The following is a 26,072-nucleotide window of genomic DNA, read 5'->3' on the forward strand; positions in this document are numbered from 1 at the left end:
TCTCGTCGACAACTCGACCACCCCATTGACCTTACTATCTGGAATAGCCCTTGCCACTTGCTTGGTGCTCTCTCTCAGTTGCAAAAGAAAACGGGGGAGATACGGGTGTTGGAATGGTTATCACCACCACTACAGCATAAGAAAACAATATCTTCAAAAATTGAACAATTGGCTGCATTAATCAAAAAGGGGCGTCTCAGAATTCTTGAAGTGGATGGTAGAGAACCTGCTACTATTAGATTACCTATGGAAAAAGAAACCTTGGACTGGTACTTGATAAATTCAAAGAATTTACAAGAAGCATTATTGATGTCACCTGCTAAAGTAGAGACTAGTAAATTAGTGCCTAGAGTTTTGCAATGGATGACAGAATGGAACTGGATCACTCGACCTTTAAGAGAAGAAAACCCCATAGAAGGAGCTATTACAGTTTTTACAGATGCAGGAAAGAAATCAAGGCGTGCTGCTGTTACCTGGCAAGAACAAGGACAATGGAAGCATCAACTCCTCACAGCAGACCCTGCAGATAGCTTACAAACTTTGGAATTGTTAGCAGTAGTATGGGCGGTGTCCAACTTACAGGAGCCTTTAAATGTGGTCACAGACTCTATGTATGTTGCAGGAGTAGTCAAACGAATAGAGGAAGCAGCAATTAAGGAAGTGAATAATAAACGATTGTATGAGTTACTGATACAGTTGAGGAAGGCTTTACGAGAAAGAAATGCAGCATATTCTGTGATTCATATTAGGAGCCATAAGTGGTCTGAAGGTTTAGGAGAAGGGAATGAACGTGCAGATAAATTGGTTACCCTACCCATTGATAATTCTTGTCCTATTGACAAGCACACATTGGCCAGAGAAGCACATAGTAGATATCATCAAAATGCAAGAGGTTTGGCAAAACACTTTGAGCTGAGTTTGTCAGAAGCCAAGGCCATTGTCAGAGCATGTCCAACATGTAGTTATCATAATGGTGGGATAGGTCTAGGCATCGGGGTTAATCCTCGAGGTTTAAAAATAAATGAGATATGGCAAATGGATGTTACACACATAGCTAGATTCAGTAAAGTCAAGCATGTGCACGTCACCATAGATACATACAGTCATTACATATGGGCTACAGCTCAGGCAGGACAGAAAGCTATACAGGTTATCAGACATCTGTTAAGTTGTTTTGCTGTTATGGGAGTTCCAAAGAGTATCAAAACAGATAATGGTCGAGGTTATGTAAGTGCTAGGGTCCGGAAATTTTTGAATCAGTGGTCTGTTAAGCACGTGACAGGTATTCCACACTCTTCTACTGGACAGGCAATAGTGGAAAGAGCAAACTGTACCCTTAAGCAGTATATTGAAAAACATCAAGATTTGACAGATCCACAAGCATGTTTGGCTAAGGTTTTGTATGTGATTAATCATTTATGCATTTTTGGGGAAGATGATACCCCCCCTGCAATGAAACATCATCCAAGGTCAGGTCAGGAAAATACTAAGGAAACAGAGGTCTGGGTTAAGTATAAGAACCCAAGCACAGGATTATGGGAAAAACCTGCAAAAGTATTATATTGGGGTCGGGGGTATCTTTGTGTTTCCTCACCTACAGGGCCTTTGTGGGTGCCTGCTAAGTGGACTAAACCTGTTTTTGATGCAGCCTCTGGTGGATCGCCTTACGGAGGAGGACAAGGAGCGACTGGGGAAGAAACTGCTTCTAGTCCTACAACCATTACTGTTTCAATTGAAGGGGTACTCGGAAGCGGTGGACAGAGCACTGACACGTCACTACCGGACGGCCCAGGAGTTGATTGGTTTCATTGACTCATTATCAACTTTTCACTTAACAGATCCAGAGAAACTACATTGCCTTGACTGTCACAATCCACATTGTGCTGCCTGGATAGCTCTACGTTGTGGGGGTTGTAAAAGAACTTTTTGGATAGAACAATCATTATTACGGGATTTGTGGTGTCATACTTGTGAACACGAGCACACGTGGGGTAAAAGCTGGCAAGATGAATTAAGGAGACAAACGGGGCAAAACGCATATATAGCTTTAAATCTTTATGAGTCTCCTGAACAGAAGGTTCTTGCTTATTATCGATGGGAAATACAATGTATTGTAAATAGAGTTAAGGTTCAAAGTAAATCACGTATAGTTTCTATGAGGTGTAGGAAATGAGTGCCTTTAACACAGCATTCAGTTGTAGGACCCTTCCAAGGGGATCCTGATAGAGCATTAGATTGCTGCATTGCTAAGTTGAAAAAATTAAGTTTGAAAGTGGCAGGACCAGTGAAATTAGGAGCAACAAGATTGAAGACAGATAAGAAAAAGAAGGCAAAAAAAGGGAACTCATTTGAATAGGGGTATCAGTGATTGCTAATTAATTTTCTATGATTAGAACAATTTTACTGTTGTGGGACCCTCGGGAGGATATAGTTGTTGAGGAGGATAACGAACAAGAACTACGATTACGAAATAAGATACACCTTGTGTTAAAGAAAGACCTTGAGCTGTTAGCCTCATATAGTAAAAAGGCTGAAGAGGCTTTGCGATCACCACCATTGAATTGGTTGCTTTGGGTTGAAGATACACAATTTTATACTGGTCCTTACTTACATTCGCTTCCTTGTTATGTTTGCAAAAAGGATAAAGATAAATGCTATGCATGGGTAGCTTTGCATTGTGCAGATTGTAATCAGGTTTATTGGTATTCACAGAAGTCATTGGGATATTTATGGTGTACATCTTGTTTTGGAAAGTGGATTCGAAATCATATCTGGGTTAGAGCTCTTGAACAAAGTACTGGCCTGCCAGGACGGACAGGATTACAGCTCTTTGAGAGTGCAGAACAAGTGGTTATAGCATATCTTAGGTGGAAGTTACAGGAAAACCTTAGAATATTTGAAATTACTAAAGCCTCACGCATCATAGCAGCTCGCTGCAAAGCTGATTTGCCTTCAAACTTACCTCGTGCTATACTTGTGAGCAAGGATGCTGATTTAGAATTAGATCAGTATATTCAAGAATTGACTCAGCCTTACAATAGACAATCTAGCAAATCAGGGAAAAGACAGCGAAGAAAGAAAAAACAACGTAAGCAGAAGGAAGAAAAGGAGAAGCAAAGCAAGCAGAAAGAAAAATGAGGTTTGTTTTTGTTATACTGCTCAATGCTGTAGCAAGTGAAGCAGTAGGAGTAACACACTTTAGTCAACCAAGGGAAAATTTATGGGTAACACTTGCTAATCAAACTAACCAATCATCACTTTGTCTTAGTCTTGGAGGAGTCACTAACCCATTTCGAACATGCCTGGTGGGACTTCCGGTGTGGTCTCCTGGAGAATTTTGCAGTTTGATAAACAATCAAACCTTATGTATGTCTAACATGTCAAACATCACATTGCCGGTGCAACAAGGGTATACTGCAGGTCAGAGTGATGGCTATCGTCAATGCTTACTAATCCAATCACTTAACACCTCTTTGCATTCTCCTCCTGAAGAACTGGATCTTTTTGGAAGTACAAATGCCAGCATATCTAACACTACAGCTGGTGGATGGTTTAGCTTCAAACTTTCGGGTGCTCAGAATTTAAACCAACCTAAAGAAACATGGGCCACCCTAGATTCATCCCTGAATGTGAGTGAGTTCTCTCCACAGCATTACAGTCAATGTAATGGCACAAATATCACAGCACCAATGAATTACCCACAGGAATATTTTTGATTTGTGGAGACAGGGCATGGAATGGCATACCAGCTAAACCACAGGGTGGACCCTGTTTTTTGGGAAAATTGTCACTGTTTCATCCTAATGTGTCCTTGCTAATGCAGCTGAGTCAAAATTCAAACAGGAGAAAACGTAGCATACATGACTTAGACTGCAGCAAGATAGGAGATCCACGATTTTGGGGCACGTTCAAACAGGTGGTGGTTTCAACTATCTTACCAGGAGGATCTGCCAATAAAGCCATGAATTTAGCAAAACAATTAGGATGCTGGGCAAAGAATGAGCTGAACAAGACATCACAAATTCTAGACATGCTAACTGCAGATGTGCAAAGTGTTAACCATGCTGTTTTGCAAAATAGAGCTGCTGTAGATTTTTTGCTCTTAGCACAAGGGCATGGATGTGAAGAGTTTGAGGGAATGTGTTGCATGAATCTGTCTGATCATTCAGTGTCCATTCACACTAAGATAAAAGAATTACAACAGGGACTTCACAAACTTAAGGAAGAAGATGGTTTAGGAATTGACGAATGGCTTAAAGGCCTGGGACTCGGACCGTGGCTGAGGAACCTTGTGATCTATGCTATAGGACTGCTGGGTGTAATCTTACTGTTTTTGCTTATTTTGCCTTGTATCTTTAACTATATCCAAAACATGGTCAGCCGTACAATAGCAAAAACATGGCAAACTAATCTCCTTGCACAAGAAGAAAACGGGGGAAATGTGGAGAGCATTATTAATAATTGGTTAGCTGAGAAAGGCCACACTGATATAATGCCACTGGTTAAACTGAAGGAGAAAAGTCAGCAGTCAGCAAGCTGAAAGGAAGAGTCAGCAGTGACCTTGCTGCAACATGAGGATAGGGAGTTGAGATTAGTCCTGAATACATCCTAAGAATATGTAGAAAGTATCAAAAGTAGAACCATAGGAATGTAGAAGTAGGCGTAGGTGCTGATATGCAAGCTGACCAATCCTGAGCTCAACTTTTGCAATATGTATGAAGCTCATTATTAACTGTATTTAACCCGCCGTAATGATCAATAAAATCGAGCCTGTGATGATCAAAATGATGTCCTGGTTCCCTTCCGTTGACAGAGCCTGGAGTGTTATCTGCAGCCTGAGTCACTGGGATAGTTACTGATTTATCTCCCTGCCCCCCTGCCTCTGTCTGCTGCCCGACAGGATCTAGCAGTGAGCAATGAGCACAAGCCAGGGCCCAGCTCACTGCAATGACCTTCCTCTCCTTAGGCTCATCCTGGTACTTCTCTTTCAGATATTTCCCCACCTCAGCTGGGTTCTGAATTTGTTCATGGGGAAAATCCCAGACTATAGGGTCAGAGAATTCCTTCAGGATTTGGCCCACATCCTCCCATTTCCCACACCACTTAGGATTTTCCACACCGGGGTTTACTCCTGAGTCAGGGGTCTCATCAGCCCGTCTAGAAATCTCAGCCCTCATTCTATAGAAGCAGCAGGCTGTATAGAGGAAGGTTACCAGATTGAATACCAGGAAGATGGTTTCTTTAATATTGAGGGGAAACTCAACATCCTTCACTAGTGATGCAACTGATTCATAGGAGAAGGAGGAAAGCAGAGGCTGAAAAACCTCATTCCCTCCTGCTCCTCCTGCAACAAACTGGATGCATAACCATAGCCATGAACCACTCATACCTGGAGCAGACCCTAGCATGTTTATAAACTTCTTGCACATTATTGCCACCAAGCCCAGCAGGATAGCTACTCTGATCACTGCCCCTCTGATGTAAAAACTACGTATTAGGGGCAATACTAAAGCTATTTCTGGATAAGAAAAAAAACCTAGGGACCAGAGAGGTATTAATATCTCAAAAAACCCTAGGGACCAGAAATGCATGCAAACCTTCACCCCAATAGACATTATGAATTCAAAAAGCATGGCTATTAGCTGATTAAAAGGAACACAGAGTAATAGCAACCGAAATGCAGTCAAAATAGGGTTTTTCCACTCTCTCTCGAGCTCTACATTGGGAGCCAAGATTTTGTCCTGGTTTAGGGCAAATTTGTTAAAGAATCTGCAAAGGAGGGCCCCTCCAGAAAGCAAAACCCACACGGCCCCTCCCCCCAACTGGTTCGGGAAAAAATTCCTTGGAGAGAGGTGGAAAGAACCTGTTTATTTCAGGCACAGCACCCCCCAGCACACAGAATGAACAATACCCGATGACACCGCTCTGAGAAAGATGACAAAATCAGAAAGTCTCTTTCGGGGGTGGTTGCTCTGTTCTCAGTCCCTCCGGCGCTGGGCCAGCTGCTGCAGCCAAACGGTGTGAATCCTCGGCGTTCCCAGTCCGGAGCAGGTTCAGATGGTCACAGAAACAGGAGAGGAGAAACAGTCCGGGAAGGAATTTGGACTCTTTAGCTAGAACTAGCTAATAAGCAGAAGCAAAGCAAGAGCAGAAGCAAGAGCAGAAAAGCAAGCAAGCAAAGCAGCAAGCTGAAAGCAAGAAGTGAAAAACAGCCCTATGTACTGCCTGTCTCTGTGTCCCTGATAAGAGAAACCCAAACACAACTTCCACTCTTCAGAGTCGGTCTTAAAGGCGCAGAACAGATGAATGGGGATACAAGCATCATAACATCACCCCAGGACACCCAGGGAGGAGAAAAAGCATACATATAAGGGAAAAAGGGGAGGAGGAATTATATAATCTAGAAGATTGACAATATAACTGGCAGGACTGTGGCGGGAAAGCTGAGGAGGGCAGAACCATTTTACACAAAATGGGGGGGAGCAGATACATAAAATGGGGGAGGAATTAAATGAACTTAATGAACACACTACAACATTACTGATGAAGAGCAACAAGAACCAGTGACACGGGCTGAAGAGGCTCCTCCCTATAACCAACAGCCCCCAGAGGAAACGCGCTACGCTCTTTTCACTGACGGTTCCTGTCACATCGCAGGGATGGACCAGAAGTGGAAAGCAGCCGTATGGAGCCCCACACGACAGGTTGCAGAGGCCGCTGAAGGAGATCAAGTCAACTTGCAGAACTCAAAGCTGTTCAGCTGGCCCTGGACATTGCTAAGGGAGAGAAATGGCCAAAGCTCTACCTCTACACTGATTCATGGATGGTAGCCAATGCTCTGTGGGGATGGCTGGAGAGGTGGAAAACAGCCAACTGGCAGCGCAGGTGTCATGGTTTGATGCTGGCACAATGCCGGTGTCCCCATGAAAATATATGCTCCCTGGTGTCTGCTGTGAGATGTGACCAGGAATCAGCAAAGCAGGCCCCCACTTAGAAATAAAGAAAAGAAACCTTTATTAACTAAACTACAACTCTAAATAACAAGAAACACACAGGGAAAATGAAAACGTTCCAAAAACATTTCCTCCCCCTCCCACCAAATTTCCAATCTCAAATCACCAACTCTTGGTCCATCACCACCCTTTAGGTAATGAATTCTCAGTTCATCAAGGGGAGAGGAGTCCTTCACGTGCCATAGGCTTCCCCAGGAATGTTGGAGAATTTTGCTCAGACATGGCTTGAAGGAAAAAAAGAAGGCCACGAAAATATACAGCTGATGAAAAAGTAAAAGGCAGCTGTAAGCAGCAAATTCTCAAGCCTGATCCTGTAAACAACAAAATTCTCAGGCACGTTTCTGTAAACAGCAAGAGTTCTCAGGCTTGTCTTCAATAACAAGTAAATATCTTGTCCTTGGATGGTTATGGGAAAGCAGAGTGACAAACATGGAGGCCTTGAGAACCGTTCGAAACAGGATGAGAAAAACAAGTCTTGGTCTCAATAACAAACCACAGGTATTGAAAACAAAAGGAGGGGTTGGTGTGCAATCTTGTTGCCTTCTATATCAGGGCAGGCGACCTGGTTCTGAGGTACAGCTCGACAGCCCACTCTCCAGGGCCGTTCGGGCCAATGACACACGCAGACACCAATGTGGTGGACGGTCAAAAGGCATTTATTACTTCTTCTCCTGGGGTCTTATAGTCTTAGGGGTCTCTACGTCAAAAGGGGGTTTGTCCTTCTTATCTATGGTTAGTAGGGAATGGAAAAGTACTGGGTAAGGAGTGGAAAGTTACTGGCTTCAGTGGGGCAACATTCCTACTGTTAGTGGGGCCACATTCCTATGTTAATTTCTTATCTATGAGTAACTGAGGGTCTTATCTATGGGAAACAGAGGGTCCTGGCTTTCCGTGACATCGCGACATCTTCCGCAGCGCCTCTTCCCTAGCTACCACACAATCTGTAACCAATGATGAGCTCAGGGTTTTCCAATATGTATGAACTTAATTAACACGGTTATAAAATGTGCATGTTGGATCAATAAATCGGAGTTTGATGCTGATCAAACGATGGGTCGTCTCCCTTCGCTTTCTACACAGGAAACACCGCAGAAACTTCGTGTATTTCCATGTCACTCGTGGCACCGCCTGGAGAACATCTGAAAATGTGACCTCTTCCTTTCATGTCCAGTGCTCTCACCATTGCACATGGACCAGAGCTGCTTCGAGAGTTGTCCTTTTAAGGATGCTTTGTCCCATTCCAAAAAGGGCACAGTCTCACCTTTGGAACACCTGTGCCCCCCAAATTTCACCCCCTGGGGCCCAGGGGTACCAACACTGAACCCTCTTGGCTCTGAGCCATTGCCTCCCCCTGGATGCAGTCTCTGTGTCACAGGAAACATGGTTCTGTCCATGGCCATATAGGAAAAGTCCAGCTAAGGCCACTCCATCATCTCTTCCCACCTAAGATTATTCCCTACTCTCCCGACATCTTTCACTTGCCCAGACCTTCACACTTGCACATTTCCTTCCTCCATTTCATCTCTTATCTCTCTTCTAGGAAAGGTTAATGTTCTGCAAAGTTTTCATTGTCCGAAAAAGGGTTAAAAGCTCGGGCTCTGCCCATCCAAAGCTCCCACAGCTGCCGGACCCCTTCTCGCTGCATCCCCCGCCCTTCTCCCCCAGCCGGGCTGTGCTGACAGCATAGGATATCAAATTTCATGGTGGCACAGGCGCTCTGTCTCTCTGTCTCCTGGGGGGCAGGTGTGGCTGCCCGAGGCCTGTCGGGGCTCTTCCACCCTTCCATCCTCCGGCCAGGCCTACCTCACCCAGCCCCAAACCAGCCAGGAGCTGGGCAGGGGAGGTCCGACCTGCTTCCCTCGCTGGAACCCAAGAGAGCTTCCCCCGGGAGTGCTCTGCTTTTTAACCCCTGTGTTCTCAGAGGCGTATCCAATGTCCCCAGTGGCCAAACCAGGTGCCAGTATTCAAATAGAGCACCTATTGGCCTGACCACTTCATATCCCAGAAAACTAACTTCCTCTCAAACCACGACATCTATATAATCTCAGTCCAGTTTATCCCAGTCTGTAGGAACCCAGTCCATTTGATCCCAATCCATATTTGATCCCAGTCCATATTTAATCCCTGTCCATAGCTTATCCTAGTCCATATTTGATCCCAATCCATAAAATCTGTCATATATGATCCAGGCCATATTTGATCCCAGTCCAAAGTTGATCCCAATCCTGATTTGATCCCAGTCCAGTTTATCCCAGTGCATAGCTGATTTTAGTCCATATTTGATCCCAGTCCATTTTTTATCCCAATTAATATTTGATCCCAGCCCATATTTCATCTCAGTCTATATAAGCTCAGTCCAGTTTATCCTACACTGTAGGATTCCAATCAATAATTGATCCCATTCCATACTTGATCCCAGTCCCTGTTTGATCCTAGTCCATATTTGTTCCCAACCCCTATTTGATCCTAGTCCATGTTTGATCCCAGTCCGTGTTGCCCTGCACACATTCCAAAAGTCTGCAATTCCAGCTCCCAGCCAGGAAAAGATGTTCCTGCCCTTGAAGGGAAATGGAGCAAAATCCTACAGAGACATTTCCCTGCCAGCCTTCAGGACTTCAGCTCCTGGGACTGGGAATTAAAATAACAACTGGGAAATAAAATAATAAATAATCAGGGGAGGGTCTGTGGGGACAGAGGGGTCATCTAAATCAGGGCAGTGGTCAATTAAATCAGGGGAAGGGGAATCAAAACAGGGAAAGGGTAAATTAAATCAGGGGAGGGGTCAATTCAGGGGAGGGGTCAATTAAATCAGGGAAAGGTCAACTAAATCAGGGGAGGGTCTTTGGTGGCAGGGGTCAATTAAATCAGGGGAGGGGTCAATTAAATCAGGGGAGGGTCTTTGGTGGTCACTGGGGCAATAAATCAGGGGAGGGTTTTGGGAGGTCCCTGAGGCAATTAAATATAGGGAGGGTCTCTGGTGGTTCCTGGGTCAATTAAATCAGGGCAGGGTCTCTGGTGGTCCATGGGTCCAGGGAGACACTGAGAGAGAAACAGAGCAGGCAAAGAGAGGCAGGAGAAAAAAGGGACACAAAGACAATGAGCTGAGAAGGCGGCACTCTGCAAACAGAACTGCAAAAGACTGAACATGAACGGGAGAGAAATCAGTAAGTCTCAGAGTTTTCTTTGCTGTCAAATACATCCCACACACCCAGCCCCACACAATCTCCATCCCACCACTCTAATTGAGATCCCAAAACTCTAAATCACCTCCTAGCCCCATGTCAGCCTGATGGCTGCGGAATTGAGTGAGTTTGGCATGGGATTGAATTTTCTGAGGTGGGTTTGAGCTCTTTTTGGGGTAAGATTCAGCTGTTTTCACTGGGATTTGAGTGGTTTGGAGGTGACAGATCCATCCCTCTTGCCTATTGCAGTGGAAAGAGATGGAGAATAGAAAAAAATTAAGGTGAAATTAAAAGGAGAAGCAGCCAGGTGTGTTCTCAGTATGGATCACAGAGAATGTGGCTCACCTGGGCTGTGCCCAAAGTGCCTCCTCCAGTGGGGGATGGAGCTGGAGCAGCACACGAAGCTCTGCCCGCACTCGGGGCACTCACAGGGCTTCCCTTACCGGTGCCTCCGTTGGTGTTGGGTCAAGTGAGAGCTGTGTGAGAAGCTCTTCCCACAGTGGGAACACTTGTAGGGCCGCTCCCCAGTGTGGATGCGCCGGTGGGTGATGAGGTTGCAGTTGTGCTTGAATCCCTTCCCGCAGTCGGGGCATTGGAAGGGCCTCTCCTCTCTGTGAATCCGATAGTGCAGGAGGAGATGGGAGCTGGTCTTAAACCCCTTCCTGCATTTATCACACTCGTAGGGCCTGTCCCCTGTGTGGATGCGCTGGTGGGTGATGAGGTGGGAGTTGCGCGTGAATCCCTTCCCGCAGTCGGGGCATTGGAAGGGCCTCTCCTCTGTGTGAATTGGATAGTGCTGGAGCAGATGGCTGCTGGTCTTAAACCTCTTCCCACACTTGGAACACTCATGGGGCCTCTCTCCAGTGTGGGTCCTCTGGTGCTGGATCAGTCTGGACCTCTGGCTGAAGCACATTCCACACTCGGAGCACTTGTACGGCCTCTCCCCAGTGTGGATCATTTGGTGAACAATCAGGCTGGAGCTCCAGCAAAAGCTCTTCCCGCACTCCCCACACTCGTAGGGCTGTTCCCCAGTGTGGATCCTCTGGTGCCTGATTAGGCTAGAGCTCCGGCTGAAGCTCTTCCCACACTCCCCACACTCATAGGGCTTGTCTCCAGTGTGGGTCCTCTGGTGCCTGATCAGGTGGGAGCTCACGCTGAAGCTCTTCCCACACTCCTCACACTTGTAGGGTCGTTCCCCAGTGTGGATCCTCTGGTGCACAATCAGGTCGGAGTTCCACCTGAAGCTCTTCCCACACTCCTCGCATGTGTGGGGCTTCTCCCCATCATGGAGCTGCTCATGGAGCACCAGCTCCGAGCTCTGGCTCCGTCTCCAGCCGCCTTCCCAGCCCAGGCTGGCTCTTTCCCCCTCAGATCCCCGCCGGCTGCGTTTGCAGCCCCTCCTCGTTCGGCATCTCCGGGGCTTTTCCTCCCCGTTGGCTTCCTGCGCCGTGGAGCCGCTCAAAACGGCCTCTTCCACCAGGTTCTGCCGCGGGCATTTCTCTTCCCTACTCTCCATGCTCAGATCCTGCTCTGGGGAAGGAAGGACAAGGACAGGATGGGATTTGCTTCCGTGCCACAGGCAACGGCAAGGAGATGCCGCCAGGCCTGAGCTGCAGTCGGGGCCGTGCTGGGCTGGGAGATAGACCAGCACAGAGTGGAAAGGGGCACTGACTTCCTCCTCACCTGCCTCAGTGTCCTGGGGCATCTTCCTCTTCCTCGCAGCCTCCCAGGCCTTGGCAACGGGAAATCCTGGTTTGGGGAAAACAAGGGATGAGCGTGTTTGCAGGAGCATTGGGGGGTAGGACGTCGGGACGGACGGAGACAAGAGAGTTCTGCAGCCAGGACGTGGAACTTGCGGTTTATTGCAAAGGGCCTGGTGCAGGGCCCTGCTGGGAGCTAACAGGCACAGCTCGGAGCAGGCCCGAGAGAAGAGAGGGGTAGAGAGAGTGAGAGTGTAAGAAAGTAAGACACGCAAGAGCATAACACAGTAACGTTCCCATTACAACACAATAAATTTTCTTCTGTGTTGAATATTCTATTTCTCACTAACCAATCTAGTACAAGATACAAATCCTAGAGCATTTACATACAGCCTGTAAGAATCATTACATCACCATACTGTGTTACATTTCAAACCCTAAAAACTCGTCTTTGGACCTCTTCTGCTGAGCTAGTAGAGTCTGCTCTGAACCTTGGATCTCTCTGCAAGCAGAGGCAATTGTTTCATCAAAAGGGGATTACCTTCAGACGGGCCACACCATTGTTTTCCAGTTATTCACTAACTGAGGTATCTCAGAGCTTGCTTTCATTTCAATCTTCCTTATACTTTCTATATTCTCAAAGTCTTTTGCCAGACAATCATATTTATAAGGCTTTCCTGTTTCATCTTCCCCAACACACACTGAGTTTGAAGGTCCCTCTGCCCAAGTCCATCTCTGGAATCACTGGCCACCTGGGCTCCAGAAAAACCTCCCAAACACCCAGATTCAGTTCTGAAAAAGCCTCCCAGGAGTTCCCCGTCCCTGGTCCCTCCCCTCTGGTGTTCAGGGAGTTCCACCCATCCCAGCTGTTGGGGGTCACGCTTGGATTGGGAGTCCCCATTCTCCTCGGTGCCTGCCCTGCCCAGGCTGCTGGCAGTCCCAGCAATGCTAAAAGCTCCCCCCGCTTCGCTCTCCCCATTTTGGGATGCCGGGGCTGTTTGGGCTCCCGGGCTCCCTTCTCCCCTCATTCTCTGCTCTGGGCTGCAGTGGCTCCAAGGAGTCCCCCCTGCCCCTCTCCAGGCTCTTGAGGCTCCCGCCAATGGCAGCACTCCCCCCTCTCTGGGCTCCCCACTTTGGGCTCCTGGGGGACACAGGGCTCTGCTCCTCCAGGCTGCCTCTGCCGGCAGCCACCACCGCCACCCCCCGATGTCCCCCCAAGGGGCCTTTTCCGCTCAGCCTTGGACTCCTTCATTCTCCAAACATCCCCCAAAAGACCCAACCAAGGGACACCACGGGATATCTGGGCCGAGCTCCCCCTCCCCACTCACCAGCGCGATTGGGGGGCGATGATCCCACAGGTGGGGGCTTCGAATTCAGGCAGGGATCCACGGCGTAGTTCCCTCAGCTCAACCTTGATCCGCCTTTGTCCCTCCTCTTCCTCTTCCTCCCACTCCTCCTCGTCCTCCTCTGTCTTATCTCCACTTCCTCCTCCCCCTTCATCCCTGCCCTTCCCTGCCTCCTCCTCCTCCCCCAGCAGCATCCACACCCTCGGTGCCCCATTCCCGCAGCCCTCGCAGCCACGGCAGGAGCGGGGATGGAGCCGGGACAGGTCGGGATGGGCAGCGCAGGGCTCTCGGCTGCTCCCAGCCGCTGCGGGCAGGGGGAATCCAGCCCGGGCCAAAGGAGAGGCATACTGGGCAAACTGGGGGCAGAGCACAAAGCTAAGGATGCAGTAGAAGATGGAGATAAAAGAGTTATGTTAATAATAACTCCAAAGGAGGAAAAGCTGGAAATTCCAAAGTTTAGGAAAGCCGGGAGAAAAGAATTAAACAAGATTGGAAGTGAAAAAGATAAATCATGGAAATGGAAACTTCTTGATGGAAGACAATTTCATTATAAAATGTGCTTACTAGGAAAATATTGGAACTCTTGCATCAGAAAACCCACTGGGGTACTCAAGCTTTGTGTGATCATTTTTTAAGGAACTATGCATGCACTGGGATTTTTGGAGTAGCAAAGCCAGTAACTGAAAGATGATTAATTTGCCAAAGGAGAAATAAAAAGGTGAAGAGAAAAAAAACATTTGGAGGTCATGAGTTAGCTGGTTGACCATTTCATAGTATCCATGCAGAAGTTTAGATTTGTTAGCCTCTAGATTTATTTGTACAAAAAAACCCATTTAATCTAGAAGAAAGAGAATATGCCACATGTTAGACAGGAGATTTTAGGAAAATAAAAATCTTTAAAGTATCAGAAACACCATAGGGAAAAAAAATGGGGGAAATGAAAGGGAGAGGAACAAGAGGAAAAATCAGAAAGAGAGTGGGATCCTCTGCAGGTCTTGCCCCCTCCGTTCGGGGCCGAGGCGCCTGTCCTGAGTCCCGGCTCGCTGCCCGCCTCAGCTCCGCCTGCCCCGGTTTCCATCCCAGGTGCGGCCTCACTGCCCAGGGCAGCTCCACCTGCCCCGGCACTGTCGCTCAATTTGTGTGCCCTGCTCCCACTGCCTGGCCCGCGGCCGCTCTGCCGGCCAGGCTGGGGAAGATGGGGGTTGCTCTGTCCTGCCGCCTGCTCCGAGGTCACCGCGCTCACCGCACCCAGGGGGGGTCCCAGCCATCCCATCCCCGGCTGCCCTGCCCGTGCCACCTGCGCTGGGCACCGCCGCTGCTGCCGGGCTCTCCCACCTGCCTTTGCTCTGCCGGGAGCTGCCGGATCAGCCGCCATCAGCCATGTGGGGGCTACCCACGCTCCAGGCTCGGGCTCCACGGGAAGATCCCCCTCTGCCGATTCCGGCAGCAGACCCTGCCCACACTCCCACCGAGCCTCGGCAGGATATCCTCCCCTGACCCCGTCCTGATCTGAGTTACATCCCCTTGGTAACCACAGCTCCAGCTGTTCAGGGAAGCTCTCTCTCTATAGAGAAAGCACCTTATCGAAACACTAGGAGCACAGTTAAAAGGCAGCCCTCTCCAAATTCTTTCCCAAAACACAGGAGAAAGTCTATAGAAGGTAAAAAAGTGAAAGAGTTAGATGAAGGGATTGCTCTATTTCCGTTCAGAGAGGTTCCCATGGGAGGGATGCGCTGCCCCGCCCCGCGGGAGCCACCAGCGCCCCTGCCGGCCGTGCCCGGAACTGCACCCAAGGGCAAAGCGCCGCAGCCCAAAGGCCGGGACTGGGTCCGGGCTCTGTTTGCTGTCAGTGCCGCAGCTGTTGGTGTTTGTTTGCTTTATTATACACACTAGTAAAGAACTGGTATTCCTACTCCCATATCTTTGCCTTAGAGTCCCTTGATTTCACTATTCTAAACATTAAGATGGAGGCGGTTTGCATTCTCCATTCCAAGAGAGGCTTTTTCTGCCTTCCCAAGCAGACACCTCTCTTGTAAAGCAAGACAAGCACCCACAGGCACTGAGGGGGCTGCAGGAGTGGCAGAAGAAGGCCCTGCAGCACTTGGGCACAAAGGCACAGCAGGTGAATGCAAGAAGGGAGCAGCAAAAGGCCAAGCTGAAGGCAAAGGCCAGGGCACAGTTCCTACAGACCCTGAGGGATCAACACCAGGGCCCAAGGGGGCCCCAGCACCCAGGGCACGGCTCGGCCACAAGCACCTGGCAGAGGCATTGCCCTCCTCGGCAGGGGAGAGCCCACCCAAACAGCCCCTGGCAAGGAACCAGGGCTCCAGCTGCAGGGCACAAGGACACTGCAAGCACAGACAGCAGCACCCTCAGAACCAGCAAGTCCACCCCTTGATGGACATGGATTGGCAGGGCTGTCACAGCTCCCATCACACCAGGGACCCTCCACACTGGAGCCCTTGAGAACATTCAGGGTGGGTCTGCATTGAGAGGAGGCATTTTCTGATGGACACAGGGGCCTCTCAATCCACTCTGAATCTTAAACGTAAAGGGGAAAATAGTAAAGGAATATTTTCATTTTTAAGGGAATGAGAGGGAAATATAAGCAGGTATGATTTGTTCAACCAGTATTAGAAGCTGTGGGGGACAGGTTTGAAAGAAATGAATTTCTTTTTCTTTCTCCTGTGGTTGTAATTACCTAGGAAGGAATTTGAGTGCTGGATTTTAATACTGTAAAAGGGGTACAGAGGCTAGTTCTGTTCTACCTTTGTGCCAAAAGTCTGACAAGGCCCATGCTGAAGTGAACCCAGAAATGTGGGCAGCCCCAGGGAAGGAGGGAAAATTAGATACGGAGCTTCTACAAATCACTTTAAAGCAACCAGGACAAGCAATACCCTGTTCAACGAGAGGGACGGAAGGGGTCACAGCCTGGTATTGAGTCCCTATTAAAGGCAGGGCTTTTGGATCCAGGGATGTCTCCCTACAACACTGCTATCCTGCCAGTCAACAAACTGTATGGATGGAGAGGGGGAGGAAACACAGAATTTTCAAAGGTTAAAATGAAGATTAACTGAGGCGGCTGGTCTGGGCCTTCCAGACAGAGAAAAAGAATTTGAATTATAGGTGGATATTAAACAGGGTCTTGCCAAACGAATTCTTGTGCTAAAATGTTTAACCCTACATAGGATATCCTATAGTTCAAGTCTGGCATCAAGTTAAAGGTCTGACAACCAAAAGAGCCTCTACATGGATGAGCAGGGCTCGGTTATTACAGTATGAAACTTGTTCAGTGGCACAGGAGGATTCAGAACTGAGGACAGGGCAAGGGTTTAACCCAGCCTCCTGTTTGAACAGCCTGGAGAGGGGCTGGCAAGGAACCCAGGACTGCACTCAAGGGACAGAGCTCCAGACCCAGGCTGGAACAGATTGATGATGGGACATTCCCTGGCCTGAGGGAGAAAATGTGTTTGTGGATGGCTCTGCAAGGGCAGCAGAAGGGAAAAGAGCTACAAGGCAGGCTGTTATTAAGGAAGGGGAATCAGACACAGCGCAGGTCACCGTCCCATGCTCAGCTCAAGCCACGGAGCTGTGGGTGCTTGTGAGAGCCTGGCACTGAAATGCCCTGAGCAGGAAGGCTGCAATATCTTCTGCTGACACCATGGCACCTAACAGGGGGGCAAAAGCAATTCTCACTGCTTCAGCAACCACTGGAGCAGATATCAAGGCACATTCTCCCACAGGAAGCTGGGCTGGCACACAGCCTGCCCTGGCACTTTGCTGCTCCCAACACCCAGCCAGGACATCGGCTCCTGCCCAAGGAGTGCAAAGCAGCACCACTGGTGGCCAAGGGGCCCATGCCAAGTGTCCCTGAGGCCAGAAACAGCCGCCAGCACAGCTCAACACGGGGGGGACCCCTCAGCCTGGCCTCAAGGGCTCTGAAGCCCGGAGATTTGCACTTCCCACCTGCAGCAGGAGGATGGGAGGCCGCCCCTGAGCCTGCCCTGAAGGCAACGCAGCAGCAGCCAGGGCTCCACAGCGGGCCAAGCCCCTGCGCCTGCCCACAGATCCTCGCCTGGAATCCTCTGCAATCCTGGCCACCCTCCTCTGCCAGCTCCAGCCACTGGGGCCAAGCCTTGCTGCCACTGCTGCAGCTTCAGTGCTGGCTGGGCCTGCACTGCCACAGCTGCTGGGGAACACCAGGGCACAATTCCACTCTGGGGCTCACTGACACCCACACTCTGGGCTGCCTGCCACTGCAGTGCTGCAAAATGTACCGAGTTTGGTTCTTTTAAACCTTATTTCTCTGCTCAGAAAGGTTTCTCTACTCAAAGGTTTTCCACTGGAAAAGGAATTTTAAAGGTTTAATTTAATGGGTGTTACACCACTCAATGGAGATGAGTTCAACATTCCAACAGACTGGGAATAGCCCAAAAGACACCCACAGAGATAATGACCAGCAACAAAACATCAACATTGCCCAGCAGCAAACAGCAAACAGCAACCAACAGCTACCCCAGACACTTCCCCGGCAGAGCTGGAGACACCTGGGCTGGAAAAGGCTGAGAATCCAGGAGTGTGGAGACCGAATTCACATCAGAACATCAGAGCGGAAGAAATCTGGGTCCAACAGGAAACCAAATACTAAAAACCTACACATAATACTTCTGACTTGTAAATAGTTAATACTTTTTTTAAAAAAAGCAGATGCGGGGGGGGGGGGGGGGGGGGAGGGGAGGGGGCCACATGTGACTCTCCAGATGGCTGCCCTGGAAGAGAAACTCCATTCCAGGCAGCCCGCAGAGGAGCTTTAGAAATGCAAATGAACACTGTTGGGCAAAGGGTGGACAATGCACCTGGGTCTCTTGCCTGGGGCAGGAATTGGGCTGATTCTCTCTGCCCTCACCCCAAGCTCTGCCTGCTGGCACTGATGGAATTTGCACAGCTCAAGGCAGAGCCCAGGGGGAGGATATCTGACCCTGCAACAGAAACCAGTGAAGCTGCAAAGGGAAACAGCAAATGGAGAATGTTGGGAAAACTTCACTATAAACAAATGGGGGGAATCATCCCTCTGCCCACTCCAACATGTGCTGTCACTGTCTGTGTTATAGAGGATATATTAGAGCACTGGGGATTTTTTGCTACCAAATATTCAGGGAAATCATTTGGGAATCCAAGGATTTGATGATTTAATTAGAGCAAAGTAGTCAATTTATGCAGCCCTGGCTGGAGAGAGTGGACAAAAATGGAGAAAAGATGAATGGCCAGCAGAACAAATCCTACAACACCATGGACCAGCCCCTGCGAACCCGAACCAATTCATATCAGGAGCCACAGAACCCATTTCTCATTTCAATGGCATCATTAGATTACAAGCTGCCCTCGGAATAACCAACCAGACAGCTCTAGCTCCTGACATTCCTGTTGACCAAGCCACTGAAGTGAGGAACACAACACTTAACCATGGGATGGGATCAGATCATCTGTTAGCAGAAAAAGGAAGAGTCTGTGGAAAATTAAATGACTCAAACTGCTGCTGGAAATAGATGACAAAGGAAAAGTGGTGAAAAAAAAAAACATAAAACAACAGAAATAAAAACAGCTCATGTATTGGTCCAAACGTGCAAAGGATGGAAATGGGAAACGGTTTTGTGGCTCCCTGGCAGACCATGGGTTAAACGAATGCTGTTTCTCCTCTGATGTGCTACACCAACTCTCATCTTTTTACCATGCTCCACACCTTGAGAGTGCAGCTCATTCAGCAGCTGAGCGAGGGGATGCAGGTGGCAGCCAGGCCTCTGATCCAGAAACGGGTACAGAAGGACAGGGAATGAGGGCACTGAGAATAATCTCAAAACCAAAGAGGACCCAGGAAGAAAAAACAGAGTCAATGAGTGAATCTGCTTGGAGATAGAGCCGGGGACTAGTAGATAAGGAAGTAATGGCAGAAACCATCACTTTTAGAAAATGTTAGAAATTGACACAGAAAGCTCCTCGACCTTCCAGAAGAGTAAACACTTAACAGGGCCGTGAATATCGGCTGTTATACAAAAGTGGGGATGCACATTAAGACGGACATGCAGTTACCGGATCGGGAACTCTGAACGTTTCAAGTACCTCAGCCAGGGGGCAAAGGGAGAGGGAGATGAGGCCGGGAAAATGAGGATAAAAAGGAGGCTGCGAACTACAACAATGGCAGAGAGCGCACGGCAAATGCCCCACGGCCTCTCCCTCTGCTCAGCAAAAAAGCCACTTTTACAGGACTCCTCTGTCTCCTCTGGGCACAGAAACCTCCGGCCACGGCAATTTCCCCGCACAGCCCCGGGCACGGGGCAGCCCCCTCTGTCCCAGCCACAGCAACCGGGCCGAGCCAGCGCTGCTCCGGCAGCGGCTCCTGCGGAGGCAGCGGCCGCAAGGAGACCGCGGGCAGCCGCTCCCGCAGCGCCCTCACGCCAGCGGCAGCACGCGCCGGACACGGCACAACGAACCCGCCCGAGCCCCCTGCCGCCCCCGAGGCCCGCAGCCAGCCCCGAGCCCCCGCACAACCCAGCGCGGCTCCCACCTGCGCTGCGGTCTCCTCCGAGCTCCGCCGCCGCCTCACCGCGCTCCGGCCGCTGCCGCCTCTCAAGGGCCCGCACAAACGCTCCGACAATGGCGCCGCTGCCCAGCCACTGCCGCCCTCAGCCCGCCACCGGGGCCCGGCTCCGCCCCGCTCCCACCAATCAGCGCGCCACAACCACGACTGACGGCACCATCGCCCAATCCCAGCCAGGGGCGGGCTCTGCACACGGCACAGCCCCGCCCCGCGCTCTCCGGGCGCCCCGGGCTGCGTGAGGGCAGAGCCGGAGCTGAGGAACAGCTCTGGAACGGGCCCGGGCCCGAGGGGATTGAGCTGAAAACACAAACAAACTTCTCCGCACCTCCCGCCACGGCTTTCCCGGCACTGCGGCTCCGGTGGCTCCGGCTCCGAGGAAAGCCCTCAGTTTTCCTACCCCTACTTAGGCGCATTAGTGCACCGCTTTAATTTACCGCAAGAATTGGAAAACTGCCCAAAGCTCTGTGGATGAGTGGGGGAAGGGAGAGATTTCTGACAGAAAACTCCAAAATTGCAGAGCAGGATAATGAGAACTAAGTGAAGACCTTTAAATCCACTTTTCCTCCCATGCCTACATTGTGAAAAACGCCCATCACTTAAAAAAAATAATTTAAAGTTTAATAGTAATAAAATTGTCATAAAAATAGTAATATAATTAGAGTAATATAAATTTGAACAATTAAAGTAGGACAATATGAGACAATAAGAAGTAAGTTACGGAGGACCGGGTACCTTTTCTGGGCAAAATAAGCCCGAAAAAGGACACCCATTAACAGAGGATTAACCCTTAAAAATAATAGCCTGTTGCATATTCATACACCTCATACATGATGCATAAATTCCATTCAAACAAAGGATTCTGTCTGGTCAGTGTCAATTTCTTCCTCCTAATCCTTAATGGCGCCTTAATGGCTGAGCAAGGAGGGAAGAAGTTCGTTTCTTCTGATAACAGAACAGTAAATTCTCTTTCTCTGAAAGATTTAGGTGTCCTGTGCCTGCTATCTGGTGAAAGTACCTCATTCCTTTCTTTAAAAATATCCCATATACATAGTTTCTACCTTAACTAGAAAACTGCATTTACCATACTGTTAAAATGTTGATACTGCCCTACTAATCACTGCAACAAAATACATATAGTATTTTATATCTGCATAGAGACATATAATATGCACTTTTCACACTGCCACGGTAAAAGGATTCCTTTAATCTCTCTAACTGCGATTAAAATAAATAAAAAGCCTGTCCTGTTACAGCAAAAAATCTGATATGCCCACAAACACCACAAATGGGGGTGGGGGTGGAATTCCTGGAATTCTTTTAATTTGCTTTAATGCACATAAATTACCACACTCGTTTGTTCCACATAAAATGCTGCACTTGTTGCAAACAAAACCTTAAAATCTCACAAACAGAGCTATACAGTCCCAAGAATCAAATTACCACAATGCAGCCGAAAAAACCACACAGCTCTCCTGTACCTCAAGTCCTGGGAATCAACTTATAACAAGCTGTCTCTATTACAGCTCTGACAGCCCACAAACACCGGTTCAAGATAAAACCCTTCTAAAAGGGTGGCTTAACCCTTTTGACTCAGGCTCAAGCTTAATACACAGCTTAACACAGATGACACACAAGAAAAATTACCAGCTTGTTACAATTATAACTTTTACACAATAGTCAGCAAAATCGCACACTACACCAGATGAATCCAAAGTTGCATCTTTGCAAAGTCCACAAGGACAGGGACCACAAAGGCACTGTGTTACAGCGTTTGATCCTCGCCTCCCAGGTCCCACAGGCCAAAGGATTGGTTAACACCTGAACACAAAGCCTTATAAAGACTGGTTATACTCAAACACCAGGTGTCACAGTGAATGCTGCTCCCCAAAACTAGAAAGTTCACACACACAAACCCACTGTGAAAGGGGTATTTCTTTCCACACACACCAACTCAGTTATAACAACCTTAGACCAGCATTTGCCCTTACGACTGCTAGCCTCAGTTGGTGGCAAACTAAGCTCTCTATGCTGAAACAAATGGCAGCACCAAAAGCCCGAACTCAGTACAACAGTTCAACAACTCTTTCTGCTGGCAACCAGATTTCAACTGCAACTTCAGCTTGCAAGCACACTACAGAGGCACAATCTGCACATGGGACATCTCCCACGACTTACCAAAGGGCCTCTCCTGCCCACGCCTTACCGGTCACTGTTTAAAACTGTTTCAATTTTCAAACATACCATTTTGTCTGGAGTTTTAGTAGTCAGTGCTTCTTGTCTGCTGCTGGATGAGCAGTCTGTGCAGCAGAGCCCACTCTTCCAGGAATATCCTGGGGGTGCACCAAGGGAGTCCATGACCTGAGCTGGTCTCACAGCCCAGCAGAGTCTCCTCCTGGCTGGCTTGCTAATGGAATCATTAAAACTGAAGATCATGGACAAAGACTCTCTAACTTGTCAAAAGTTAGAAAGTTTTATGTTTATTACACCGGTGGGCAGCACGGGGGAGTCATTCTTGAAATGTGTGCCTGTCGCAGACATCTTTTGTGGAAATTCCTTTCCTTAAGATATTTCCTCCTGAGAAGCTGAGAGGCCTCAGGAACAAAATGTAAACATTGATTATCTGCTGCTGTGGAATGCAACAGGTGCATCTTTGACTGGCCCATGTTGGATGTCTGTAATTAATGGCCAATCACAGTCCAGCTGGCTCAGACACAGAGCCCGAGCCACAAACCTTTGTTACCATTTTTTCCTATTCTATTCTTAGCTGGCCTTCTGATGAAATCCTTTCTTCTATTCTTTTAGTATAGTTTCAACATAATATATTTTATAAAGTAAGAAATCAAGCCTTCTGAAACATGGAATCAGATCTTTGTCTCTTTCCTCATCCAAGAACCCCTGTGAACACAGTCACAGATGGTGACCCTCGACTGAGGAAGAAATCATCACTTGGTGAGACCGAGACTAGCATTGCTACACTGGGTAAACCCCAAGTGTGTGGCATTGATGGTCACCTCACAAGTGACCTGTTGCCTTCTATGCTAAGGCTGGCGACCTGGTTCTGAGGTACAGCTCGACAGCCCACTCTCCAGGGCCGTTCGGGCCAATGACACACGCAGACACCAATGTGGTGGACGGTCAAAAGGCGTTTATTACTTCTTCTCCTGGGGTCTTATAGTCTTGGGGGTCTCTACGTCAAAAGGGTTTTGTCTTCCTTATCTATGGTTAGTAGGGAATGGAAAAGTACTGAGTAAGGAGTAGAGAGTTGCTGACTTTACAGTTAGTGGGGCAGCACTCCTATTGTTAGTGGGGCCACGTTCCTATTGTTAGTTTCTTATCTATGAGTAACTGAGGGTCTTATCTATGGGAAACAGAGGGTCCTGGCTTTCCGTGACATCGCGACATCTTCCGCAGTGCCTCTTCCCTAGCTACCACAGTGACCACAGAAGTGGATTCTAGCCAGGAGCTGAAGAACTGAAGATCCTGAATTTGGATAGAGTTCACAGCCAAGGCTGACCACAAAGAGAACCTTTTGAAAATCCTCCAGAGAAGATGTCCTGAAAGCTTAGCGGCACAGAGCAGCCTCCTGGAGCCTGGAGGACACTGTCACAAGGTACTGTTAACTCTTCCCTTCCTGACGATGCTGCCTTTCACAGAATGTGGCTGCACATTTGGGCAGGGGTGCCCACGGAGGCAGAGGTTCCTTTCTCCCCCTCAGAGGAGAAGCTTAATGGCCTCTGGCAAAAATGGGGTCATGAGGACAAAGTTCCTATGGTGAAGAGACATTTCTATGAATTTTTCCGGTGGGCAAAGTTCCACAGGCTTTTCACGAATGTGCTCTATGCCCTTGATTAGTACATATGGGAATGCATGGAATTCATTATTATGGCTCAGTGTCAGGATTTTGGATACCCTCGGATCTATCCGTCATTCAAAACGCTCTTCCCAGTTGTGAAACGGAAAGCAGCTCCATTTCAGTGGATTGCCAACTGCATGGGGCAAGTCCCGTTCCCGGATGAGGACCCTCTGCAGGAAGACGACCTGCTGCTTCCCAGTCCCCCTGAATCGCAGCAGGGGGAGGGCGAGATTTTTCCCGCAGCCGAAGAAGTTTTTTTCCTGCATTTTCGGGGCACGGTCAGACGGAGCCGCTTTTTCTCCCCCCTTGTTGCTCTCAGAGGCGGTTTGAGTGGGCTGCGCCGCCCCTGGCATCCCCGCCCGCAACTCCGCCGGCTCCTGCGCCTGCGGGGCCGACCTCCGACACACCGCTTCCCGCGGCCGTGCCGGAGTTGCTGGGCAACGCACTCGGCGACAACAGCGACCCGGCGCCGCCCCCGCCGCCTCCCGTGCGGACTCCGCCGCCTTCTCTGACTGCGCTTCCGTGGCCGACCCCAGAGCCAGGGGCAGGAGACGCTGCCGACCCCGCGCCGCCCCCGCCAGCCCTTCCCGCAGGGGCAGAGCGCGCGCCTGCGCTGCCGCTCCTGGAGCCGAGCCACACAACGGCGGCGTTTTCCCGCGCACCCCTGCTGCCCCCGCCGCCCGCCCCGCCAGTTCTGCCGCCTTCGGGGACTCCGTCCTCCGTGTCTGCGTCAGAGGCTGCCCTGGAACCGGCGGCATGTCCGAGCTCGGACCGTCCCGGGCCGTTTGCCCTTGCGGCAGCGGCTCCAGCAGCCGGCCTCTCCTTCCGTGGAGGAGGCGCGGCTCGGCAGCTGAGTGCGGGCGCGGCCCGGCTGCCGGCTTTCAAGCTCAGCGTTCTTGGCGGGTTGGGGGTGTTTGATCGGTGGTTTCCCTTTGGGGGTGCAAATCTCTCTGCCGCCCCTCGCGTGCTCCAGCGGCGAGGGGGAGGGGGCTCCCGAAAGTTCTGCCTTTGGTCCCCAGCCCAGAGGGGGTGGGGGTGGTACCGGGAGGCAGATGGGAGGAACACATTTTGCATTTCATTGCAGAGGAAGAGGGAACGGCAGAAACCCATCATTGCTTGCTTGCTGTGGGGAAAAATTCCCAGACCCGAGATGAAGATTCTCGGGGCAGCTTCAATTCCCCACTGCTGGCATGCCTCGGTGGGTTTGGGGGCAGGAAGCGTTTGGTCACTCATGCTGCGATTGCACTGGCGGCAGGGTGCTGGTCTGTGACAAGGCACAGCCCGCCTGGCGGGCTGGGCCTGGGCTGTTTGGCTCGGTTCCCTGGGCCAGGGCCACCGCCCGGCCTCCTGTTGGGTTTGGGGGCTTCGCTTCCCCCGTCAGAACCTGGGCCGCTATTTTGTGGGCCAGGTCTGGGGTTCCTGATCCATCCAAGAGGGCCAGGGTCCCCCAGGGCCTCTCAGGCTGTCTGCTGCTGCTCTTTCAGAAAAAAAAAAAAAAATTAAATAAAAAGTATTGAAAGAGATGGCAGCAGCTCAAAAGCATTGAAGAGCCAAAAATTAGCTTCAGCCCAAGATGTTCAATAAAGGGCTGCGGCCAAGACATTCCAGAAATTCTCAAAAAATTTGTTTGAAATTGTGTGATGACTGTCAGTGGATTTTTGATAACAATTGATGGATTTTTCTGTAGCATTTGGATTTTCTTTGCATTGTTTTTGCATTTTCTTATTTTGTAAGATTGTTTTGGTGATATGATAGAATTTTATGTTCTACATTCCACAGCAGCACTTGACTGAGGCTTTGATTGGCAACAAATAACCTGTCAAGTGTTTGTTCTTTCTTCTGCATGAGCCCAGCAGAGAAAATTACAAACACTTTTCTTTTTAATTTAACTAAATAAAAGATGTCGCAGACATCTTTTGTGAAAATCCTTTCCTTAGGATTTTTTTTCCTTCTGAGAAGCTGAGGCCTCAGAAACAAAATGTAACCAATGGTTATCTGCTGCTGTGGAATGCATCAGGTGGATTTTTGATTGGCCCATCTTGGATGTTTACAATTAATGGCCAATCAAGGCCGAGCTATCTCAGAGTCCAAGAGAGCTGCATTTTGTTATCATTCTTTTCATTCTATTCTTAGCTAGCCTTCTGAGAGGAAACCTTTCTTTCTATTAAGTTAGTTATAATGTAATATATATATAATAAAATAATAAATCAAGACTTCTGAATGTGGAGTCAACATTCTCGTCTCTTCCCTCACCTGAAGACCCCTGTGACCGCTGTCACAGAGGGTCCTGATGTCTGAGGGTGGGGTCCTGAGGGGAGGTCCCAGTGCATGAGGACAATGAAATTTGGGGTTCCCGGTGCTCAGGGGGGTCCCAGTGGGTGCC

The 26,072-nt window shown here is 49.2% G+C and overlaps 1 pseudogene; it reads right to left on the reverse strand.

The window, feature by feature from the left end:
* LOC131093378 (zinc finger protein 208-like) overlaps nt 1-26,072 on the reverse strand; it is a 496,041-nt pseudogene that overhangs the window by 466,858 nt on the left and 3,111 nt on the right.

This window comes from Melospiza georgiana, chromosome 25 (genome assembly GCF_028018845.1).
Source record: "Melospiza georgiana isolate bMelGeo1 chromosome 25, bMelGeo1.pri, whole genome shotgun sequence".
Classification (NCBI taxonomy): domain Eukaryota; kingdom Metazoa; phylum Chordata; class Aves; order Passeriformes; family Passerellidae; genus Melospiza; species Melospiza georgiana.